Source organism: Vitis riparia, unplaced genomic scaffold (genome assembly GCF_004353265.1).
Source record: "Vitis riparia cultivar Riparia Gloire de Montpellier isolate 1030 unplaced genomic scaffold, EGFV_Vit.rip_1.0 scaffold509_pilon_pilon, whole genome shotgun sequence".
Lineage (NCBI taxonomy): Eukaryota > Viridiplantae > Streptophyta > Magnoliopsida > Vitales > Vitaceae > Vitis > Vitis riparia.
In genome coordinates this window covers 227,426-238,245 of record NW_023269692.1, presented here as the reverse complement: position 1 = coordinate 238,245, position 10,820 = coordinate 227,426, and the positions used below count along the sequence as shown (strand labels likewise).

The following is a 10,820-nucleotide window of genomic DNA, read 5'->3' as shown; positions in this document are numbered from 1 at the left end:
GGGCCCCACCAAAGCCCAATTTGTCTTGTATGAGTTAGTCTCACAAATTCCATCATTTTGGAATTATGAAAAATTCATTCTTGCTTATTTAAAATCAAGAGAAACAGAAAAATTATTTTGAAATCAAAGAAAAATGTATGAAGGTGCTTGCCTAAAAGAAAAAGGCAACAAGTTTATTAAAAAGGGATTTTTGGTGACCCTGAACCTTAAGAAAAGATGAAACGTGGTAGAATTAAAGAAATATTTGAAAACTGGAGTGAAATTAATATTATTTGAAAGAAACTAAAGTTTTGAAATTTATTCAAAATTGAAAGCTCGAAAATTATTTGAAAATTGGCGTTTTGAAAATTAAATTCAAGAATTGGAATTTTGGAATTAAATTTGAAAGAATTTGGAATTTTGAAAATCATTTAAGAATTGGAGTTTTGAAAATTAATTATGAATTGGAGTTTTGGAATTAAATTTGAAAGAAATTGGAGTTTTGAAAATTAAATTATGAAAATTGGAATCTTGGAAATTATTTGAAGATGGAATTTAAAAAATAAATAAAATAATAATAATAATAATAAGAAAATGTAAATGGGATTTAGAAATTGGAAATTAAATTCGAAAATTGGAATTTTGAAAATCATTTAAAGAAGGAATTTGAAAATAAATAAATAAATAATAAAAAGAATAATAATAATAATGAAAATGTAATGATTAAATAAATAAATGTGAAAATTGGAATTTTGGAAACTAGGAATTAAATTTGGAAATCGGAATTTTGAAGAATTGTTTAAAGATGGAGTTTTAAAAATAAATAAGTAAATAGAAATAATAATAATAACGAAAATAATAAAGATTAAATGAATAAATGTGAAATTGGAATTTTAGAAATTATATTTAGATATCAAAATATGAAGGAATGATAAATAGAATACATAACTAAACAAATAAATAAATAAATAAGGTGCAGTGGTTGGCATTGCAACCCAAAGGTGGCCATGCAAAGTGTGGGCTCGAGGCAGCATAATAAAACAAAAAGGACACTCTTAATATAGGATTCACAACTCGTAGATTGTTTGCGTGAGAAATTCAGTCCCATTCATCATGGCCCATGCTCCCTCAAGATTCACATATTCAAACAATGCATTCCCTTTTACAAGCCCAATACAACACTAAAAATTTAAATGCAAATCCTTAACCTCTCCAACTCACCAAATGCGTTTTGCAGGTTATTCCCTTGTGCTCCTTCATATCTCCAACTCCCTACCTTCTGCTTCCTCTAAGCCTTCCTCTTACCACCAGTGGCATGCCTCTCGTGCATGGAATCACGAGGAATTCCCATTTTTGCTGAGCGACAAAGACGCCCATGGTCACGACTTTATCTCTTCTTATTCGTTTCTGAACTTGGCCTGGTTACACCAACAGGTGCTGGTGTCGGCATGGATCCCTTGTTGGAGAGGCTATCGATAGGAATGGGGCTTGTTCTCTTGGTCATCCCGGCTATGGGTTTCGCCTCCACCCGATTGCACCTTCCCTACTCACAAACTTGAAGTCGTCGTCGCAGTCGACCATTTTTATTCTCTTTAAAAATGGAACAAATCGTCCTACTGTCCGAGAACGGGGGACGCTGTGAAAGCCAACTAGAGGTGGCGAGATGCAAGTGGGTACCAAGGCATGAGCTGGTTATATGAGCCTGAAGCACGTTCGCGAAGTACGTTGCAACTCGCTCCGGCGACGTCTCGAATAATGACAACAGTGCTGGAATCTTTGGTAAAAGATCACTCACGTCATCCAAATTGTCCATGGCGACGCACTCGGTGCATTGTAGCAACAACCCTAATAGTCTCAGGTGGCTCGATAATGGAAGATGGGTTGGCGGTGGTGATGGACCTGGTTATCATATAAGTTAAGATATCTCCGGACCTAGAATAGATCCGTTACAGTTGAAATGGATGAGGGTGACTAGCTGGAATGGGTGACAATGATGTAGAGGAGGCAGCCAGTCTTGGAAATGAGCTGAGGGTAGAGGACATGGGGACGAGTTTGAGGAGTGAGAATGACGAAAATATGGGTATGAAGACAGTTTCAATGGTATGAAAGATTAGAGGGTAGTGAGTTGGGCAAGCGTGAAGATCGGGGACATAATGGGTATGAAGAGATTTATCATTCAACTGGGAAGGGATTGGCCGCCCCATGCATGTAGATCACATGCACGTGGGGTTCAGGGTAGGCATAAATCTGGGATTTTGATGGAAGCTTTGAAGGGATTTCAAGCGGGTGGGATGAACAATGATCACTTATGCAATTAAACCAATATCAAATTCCGAGAAAACAATCCAATATCTCACTCATTTATAAGAGAAATCAAAGAAATTAAAAAAAAAAAAAAAACAAAATAGAGCAAGTGTGAAGCGAGCTTAGATTCAACAAGATCCAATCCACAACAAACAATGTTCAAGATCAACAATAGAAAGGAATGAAAATAAAGAAATCCCAAAGCTAAGGTTCCCATAACGGCCATACTTGAGCTCCTCTAGTGAAACTCCTTCTTGCCTCATCTCATTTAGCTCTCCATCCTTCCTGCTCTAAAAAAAAAAAAAATCCACTATGTCTCCGTCCCCCTAAATCCTCTTTTGAGTCCAACCTCACCTGCCTTCCTACTCTCTCACGTCTCAGTCCCCTTAAATTAGCCGACCCACCCTCCTTCTTTTCTTCATGTCTTTTCCGTCCAATTTTTCTTCTCTCACCAGTTGCTACTAGCTTCCCTGCCTACTCAGATCATCATTTCCTCTGAAACTCCAACCACCACCATGGCGACATGGTCGCGTCCAAGGCTACATGTCTCAAGTAGCTGAGCATGGAAGTCGTCTCCCACTTCTCCAAAAAATAAAGATGTTTTACTCCTCGGGGTGGCCAGCCAAAAGGGTCCACAATTTCCTTTTTCAATATTGAAATTAATTCTCTTTTGATTTTTTTATTTTTATTTTTATTTTTACGAGATACATTGACTTTACAAAGTTGATTGTAATTAATATTTATTAGGATTGAATTTTTTTAGTTAGTTTTCTATTTCCTTTTGTTAGTATTCTTTACTTATTGGAAATCTTTCTATACCCATGAAATCTCGTTATAATTGAGATTTTTCACCATATTAAGCCATATACAATGTAATTAATTATTAGATAGTTTTGATATTATTAAAAGGTTGTACCATTTCAATACATATAAATAGAGAATCACCTCTCATACAAAAAGAGATATAAGAATAATTTTCAAGAAACTTCTCTCAGTGATTTCACACTCCAATTTTATTGAAAAACTACAACCAAAATTTTGAATCGAAAAAGATGGCCAAATCAAGGAGTTTTGGGTCATTTGTCCTTGTTATGGTTGTCATATTATCCATAGGTTGGTTTTATCTATACCACTTATATTAATAATTGTCCATTTATCCATCTTTCAAACATCCATTATTTTAATTGTAGGTTTAGGCTTGTTAATATTTTATTTTTTTTTACAAATTGTGCAAAGCATATTATAATATTATAATGGAATAATTTTTAAATCTTTGATTTCAACTTTGTAGAATCTATTTATTGAATAATTTTCATATGATTTTCATTAGATATAGTTATTCAATGAAGATATATTTCATATTAATTTTACCTAGAAAACATGTAGTAAACAAAATTGTATTGAATTAAACATTTTTCAATCTTTGATCATGACATAATATATACATATATATGTGCATTTGTAGAAGGGGTTGTAGAAATTATGTAACAAACTTTAGGATAGACACTAATAAGTCAATTGATTATAATGCATGTCATATTGATGAGTTTTGCTATTCATTTTTTTAGTTTGCATGGAAGTGGTTAGTCAACAAGATGGAAGGTGTTGCAAAGATCACTAGAAGTTGGACATTGTATTCTCGCAAAGATGATGATCCAAATGGTGGAAAATGTTGGACATACTGTATCACAGATTCTCCAAATGGTGGCTGGTGCAAAAAATTATCTAGCGGTTCTCATGTTTGTCATTGTTATTGTTGATCATATGCTCTATATGGGTATAATAAGAATAATATCGATCTATAACATCAATTAATTTTATGAATAATAACTATGATTATATTAATCTTTGAGTAATGTTTTTTGTTCTAGTTTTTTTTTTTTTATTATTTATATGATATGTGGAAACACACTATTGTTACTCTTTTCTTTTTCATTTGAATATTCTCATTCTAAAAAATCTATTGGATTAAAATCCAAGAAATCAATTTATAGTTACAAAATGTTTGCCAAAAAAAGGTAATATTATAAACTAATGATTAGCCAAGTTATCCTTGTTAAACATCTTATTAATGTACTATTTTATGGAATTATCTTTAGCCTATATAATTTTCTATATAATGTTTGGTTTAAGAGGACAACATAATCCCCAAATCTATATATTATAAAATTCGTTTAGATATGAATAATGCTTTTTCTAAATGGTGATTGTAAGAAATTGTTTTTATGGTTTAACATCCCATGTCAGATGCAAGTTTATTCATCTACAATCATCCATAAAGTAAATGGAAAGTCTATTTTTATGTTTGTATATATTGATGACATATTAGTAACCGATGATGATAATGTAAAGTTGATAAAGTAGTAAGTAACAAACAAAGTTTGCTTTGAAAATTCTAGGCTCTCTCAATTATTTTCTTGGTTTTCAAGCTTTTCAAAATGAAGAATGACTTTATCTTACTCAATATAAATACATTTATGATCAGTTGCAAAAGACCAATATGGTCACAATAAAACCTTATCCAACTCTTATGGTTTTTGGCAATAGGCCATGTTTGGTTGACAATATATAATATGGGATAGGATAAGATAGAGGATGTTATATTTTATCCTATATTTGTTTGGTGATGAAATAGGATAATTCATCTCCTCACTTATCTTATTCTATATTCAACCAAACATGGGACATGATAAATGGTTGGATATATTATTCACCTTTATTTATTTATTTATCCCTTCTACATAGGATGTGTTAATCTCATACTAAGATATGAGATATGCATATCTCATGTATCATAAATTTATTTTATCAAATTTTAATTTTTTTATATACTCATTTTGTAAAATAATTTTTTTAATTATTAAAAATTAAATTTATGGTTAATTTTTTTTAAAAAAAAACCTTTATAAAATAACATTAATATATGATATATAAATTACTTGTATATAAAAATATACATAAGACAAGCATGTGTTTTCTCATATTTCATTCCCAACGTGTTTGAAGTTTTTTTTGCCTCATACATGGATGAGAGCATTTCATTGTTCATTAGGAGCACATTACCTAACATTTGAACTAAATCTGAAAAACTTTTGTCCCCATATCTTGCTTTCAAGTTTTACAATTTTATCAATGCAAATAACTTTGTAAACTTTGAGCTACCAAGATATAAAGGTTTTCAACATCTTCAAGTGGTCTTCCAAATGATTGGGGATCCTTCATATAGTCATCTTGTGTAGCATGGACTATCTTAATGGTATTGTCTAAATCTTCACAATTAAGTTGATCATAATGATATTGTTACTTCCTTAGTAGAAACCACCTTTCCATGCCAATACCATGTGCAGTAACTTTTATCAATCCCATTGAAATATAAGTATTCTCTAATCACTTGAGGAGTATGGTTCACTAAGTTGTCACATTATAGGCATGGACATCTAATATAGTTCAAATCTCTAGAATTTAGAGTTATAAATTGAATAAAGCTTTCAACCCATTGTTCATACTCTTGCGATCTTCTATCTTTAGACATCCAAGATCAATCCATTTCTAGGTTGATTCAACTTAATTCCTATATAACACAAGTTGCATAATTTATTAATTCTTAATTCTTAAACCAAAAAAAGATATAAATTGAGATATACAACTAGTAAATAAAATATTAAAAAGTGAAATAACATCATAATTGTACCTATATTATATCATGTGCAACCAATTGCATATTTTTAATCTTAAACCCTATATATTACTTTATTAAGTATGAATTAAATAGATGCATAACTTCATTTAGTATGCATAAATACTAAAACAAAGTAGGAAGACTAATAATTTAGCTAATTTAGCATAATACTTACAAATTTGAGTTTGTTGTTTCTTTCCTATGGGTAATAATAAAAAAAATTAAGTCTTGACACCATAAAAATAGAAAAAAAATGATTGAATAGTTTGAAGATAAGATGTTATTTTTGAAGATATTAGTTACAGTGTGTAATTAAAATTAGCCATAGCCATTTGACATGCGTTCACTAAGATACAATCAACTAGAATTTTGTGTAAAAAAAAAAAAAATTATTGATCAAAAAGAAAGAAAAAATTTACATAGCATACTAAGATTTAACATTCAATTTATAATTAAAATATAATATAGGATCACACAAAAATAATTGTTGCTTTCACTAGGAGCATATACCTTTCCATTTCACTAATTTCACTTGCTTTAGCAACCCAAAATTTTAATGCCTCATTTTTTGAGATTTGCCAAAACAATAATGAGAACAATTTATTCTACAAACTATCATCAATCTAATAAATAATTTTATGAAGTTAAAAAATATGAAAGTTTTGCACTAAATATATATTTGATAGAATCTTAATATCATGGATATTATTGAGACAAAAAAGCATGAAAATAAAAATAAAATAAAGAATATTAATTAGACATTAATTAAAGACAAACTTCTTATCTAAAATTGTAACTATTACAAAAACATAGTTTAGAGGCTTTTAAAAGTTAACTAAGTGACCACTTAATAAAGTTAACCTTGACTAACTTTAAAGAATTTTGATTTCACTTGAACAACTCCTTGATTTGGAATTTTGATTACCTAGGGGCAATTCCACCATAATGGTAAGATTGACAATGATTATTTATTTATATATCACTAGAGTTACATTTTTCGTCTATTAGTCTTTTATTTAAGGAAAGATTAAGATTAGTTTATATAAAATCCCACCCAAAATTTCCACTAGTTTGCTCTATAGCTATATTTAATTTCATGGTGCTTTAAAACAGACTTGTCAATGTTGACATGAAAATTGATTCCCACTTTGTTGTTTCTTAACTACTACTTAATCATTGTTAGGATGATAGTGAATTTTTATCCAATTAGTAACTTGAAGTAGAGAACATACCGCGACCTAATATAAATTTAATACCATTAACATTGAATCTTTATCTTCTAATCCAGGTGCCACCATATCCAAAATTCGAGATTTTCTTAGGTTACTACATGAAAAGTTGTGGTGTCCGTCTTGACTAACACATATATTAATATTGATAGGAAATTAAGATGCAAACGTCTCTTGAGAGAAAGTAATAGATAGGTTAGAATTTAGAGAGGATGAGTACTAGACAACTTATTCAAATCCTATTCAACCCCCTTTTTATTGGCTCTTTATTCTTGTATAGGTGTTGAAAAAAATAATTGGTAAAATACCCTTTTTAAAAAAATTATAATACTACCCTATTTTTGGTCGCATAATTTTTACTTAGATATGGTGTCTTACTTAAATAATTTAAAACAAGACAATTTAAAAAAGAAATTTTACAAAGAAATGTTTTCTTACCTAAAATCATCCTTTGAAAACATATTTTCTTCTTGAAGTTTGCTTACCCAAATCATTTTTTCAAGAGTCTTTGCCTCAAATATTTTTAAGAAAATAAAAAAATTCATATTTTAATAACTAATAATATATATATATATATGAAAAGTAAAGAGATCAAGGATTCACATCGATTTTGTCATCTTAGCACATGTGACACTAGGTGTTTTCCTATACACCTATCTTGACTCGTAGTCATCCCTTGGTGGCTCATTAACACTTATATAACTTCCTTTTCTGAGTCACCTTCAGGAACCCTTTGTTTAAGTACTCATTCGGACCATATTATGATCTTGCCCGCCCTTCATCCTTAGGTAAGATCTCACTTAGGTTCACCTAGACCCACTCTAGTTCACATAGGCCCGTTTAGGTTTACCTAGGCACCTTCAAGCTTACACAAACTCACCCTAGGTCACTTAGACACTTTTTTTATCACCTTAGGTCACTTTTCATTTCACTTAGGCCCACTTAGATTCACTAAAACCTACTTAGGTTCACTTAGATAGATTCTTTAGGCTTAGTTCACTTAGGTATTTTTTTAGTTGTGATTACATGATTATGAGTTTAAGTGAGTATTTGGCTTGAATTGTTTTTCTTTCTTTTTTTTATTGCTTGGAATGAATTTTTAATATTTACTCTTATTATTTCGATGTTCTTTTTTTTTATTATCATTAATTACACTATATTAGCGTAGACCCCTCTTTGGACTGGGAGGAGCTGGGTTTTTTCTTTTCATTTGGAGGAGTGGGAAACGACCTTCGCAAGTGTTCAGAGTTGCATGGGACGTGTGGCAAAGACATGACTAATAAGTCTATTTAGAGCGACTTATTATCTATGATTTAACTTGATATTTCATTAGTTTAAGAGTAATTTTATCTCAACAATCATTATTTTTATTATTTAAGGTCTCAAATAGCAAGAGTATGAAAATGGAGCAATATAAGGCAAAATTGGAGAAAAATATGAAGTTCGGCGAAAATGTGAAAACTGCCATGACAGGAGCTCTCAAGCGCCGCCGTGGCCTCTTACGTGACAATTTGCATAACTCACCCAGGAGGAAAGCGCCATTGCGGGAAGGACTTAAGCGTCGCGACGTACGTATGTGGAAAATCATAGTTGGGGACCTGAGACAAAACCGTCGCGGCTGGAGGAGCTTGTCTGCCGTGATGCTAGAAGGAATTTTAGAAATCTTGGGAACCCGAGACTAAAGCCCCGCGGCGGGAGACATTGAGTGCCGCAGCCCGATATTTAAAATTTGAAAATTATTTGTCCTTATCTCATTTTGTTCAGATCCGAATTAGGTGGGATGTCAGTTTACGATACTGGGGCTATAAATAGACGAAAGTATGGTTTATTTGGGGATCTTGGAGATTTGGGAGAAAGAGGATCTTGAAGACCTAGGAGAATAGAGAAATTGGAGAACAAGAAGGGGATTTGCAAATTTCCTTCTATTTTTCTAGTTTATTCTTCCATTTTCTTTATGATTGTAATTCAGGATGTTTGTTTTTCATCTTAAGATGAACTAATTTCCTTTGTCTAGGGTTGAGATGTAACTCAATCACGATTTATGTTTTTGATTGGTTTAAATTAATTCTCTGTTTTGCATCAATTTATTTGTGTATCTATTTTGCGCTTAATGCTCTCAATTCTTAAGGGCCCAAGTTTTGATTGATTTTATGATTTAGGTTGATAACGAGAGTTAAAATCTAAATTAGATCCATAGAATAGATTATGTTAGAATGAATGAATAGTAGAGATACATTACCATGTTCTAAGAGATTAATAGTTAAATCTATAATAATTCCATAGATCTTAATTATTCCTTTAGAGTTAAATTCACATAGAGATATGTTGGGTTAGTAATTTAGGGAGCAATCTGATATATTTCAAGAGAAAATATTGGTTGGCTTAGGGAATTAAATCTCCAAATAAAGCATAACAGGAATTAGGTCAAGCAATCAATTGCATGAAAAGTGTTAGTAGTGGAATTAAAAGCCCTAGATCGTTTAAATCATAAGAGTTTGAATTTATTTTCTTTAATTGTTTAAGTTGCTTTCTTCTACAACTTTAAATATTCAGTTGATCAAATAGTAGTAGAAATAATAAATTTTAGTAATTAGTAGCATAATCCTTGTGGGCTCGATATTCGTACTTAGGTACAATTATATTACTTGAACGATTCATATACTTGCGAACCAACACATCAATTTTTGGCGCCGTTGTCGGGGACTATTTTTTACTAATATTAATTCCAGTTATTTCTATGCTAACTTAATTTATTTTCTTTTTATTCTTACTCAATTGTTTTTCTCTTTTTAGGTTTTCTTAGTGTATGAGACATACAAGGAGTTTGGACTTAGTACCAATCGACCTTGATATCAACAAAACACTGTGAAAGCTAAATCGGAAATGCAAGCAACAAGTAATTCAAGAGGTTCCTACAATGGGGGATGAGAATCATGGTGATAATGGAGTCCCAAATAGGGCACTCAAGGATTATTATGTTCCTAATGTGGGTGTCTCAAGCATTCGAAGGCCACCCATCTAAGCTAACAATTTTGAGATCAAACCGGCAATTATTCAAATGATTCAATCTTCGGTTCAATTTGGAGGATTGGCTAATGATGATCGTAATCTACATATTGCAAATTTCTTAGAAATTTGTGATACCTTCAAGCATAATGGTGTGACTGAAGATGCAATAAGACTTCGATTTTTTCCATTCTTTCTAAATAACAAGGCTAAGGCATGGTTAATTTCATTACCTCCGGGGACAATCACTACATGGGATGGACTGGTTAATGCTTTTCTTGCTAAATACTTCCCACCGATAAAATATGCAAAGATGAGGAATGATATAACTAACTTTTTTACAACAAGATCAAGAGTCTCTTTATGAAGCTTGGGAGAGGTTCAAAGATTTTTTAAGAAAGTGCCCCCACCATGGCTTACCAATGTGGATGCAAATGCAAACGTTCTACAATAGTTTGCACCCTAATACTCAAACCATGGTGGATGCAGCAAGTGGAGGAGCTTTATTAATAAGACACTGGATGAGGGATATCAACTTATAGAAGTGATGGTTAGCAACAATTTCTTGAAGTCTATCAATAGAAATGCACAAAAGAGGACAGTCGGGGTTCATGATATCGATG

At 31.6% G+C, this 10,820-nt stretch overlaps 1 non-coding gene across 1 annotated transcript; it reads right to left on the bottom strand.

Moving 5' to 3' along the window:
* Window positions 1–10,507: 10,507 nt before the first annotated feature.
* LOC117909970 lies at window positions 10,508–10,615 on the bottom strand. Its single transcript, XR_004650509.1, has one exon. It is a non-coding gene; the product is annotated as a small nucleolar RNA R71 (small nucleolar RNA).
* Between the last annotated feature and the right edge of the window lie 205 nt (window positions 10,616–10,820).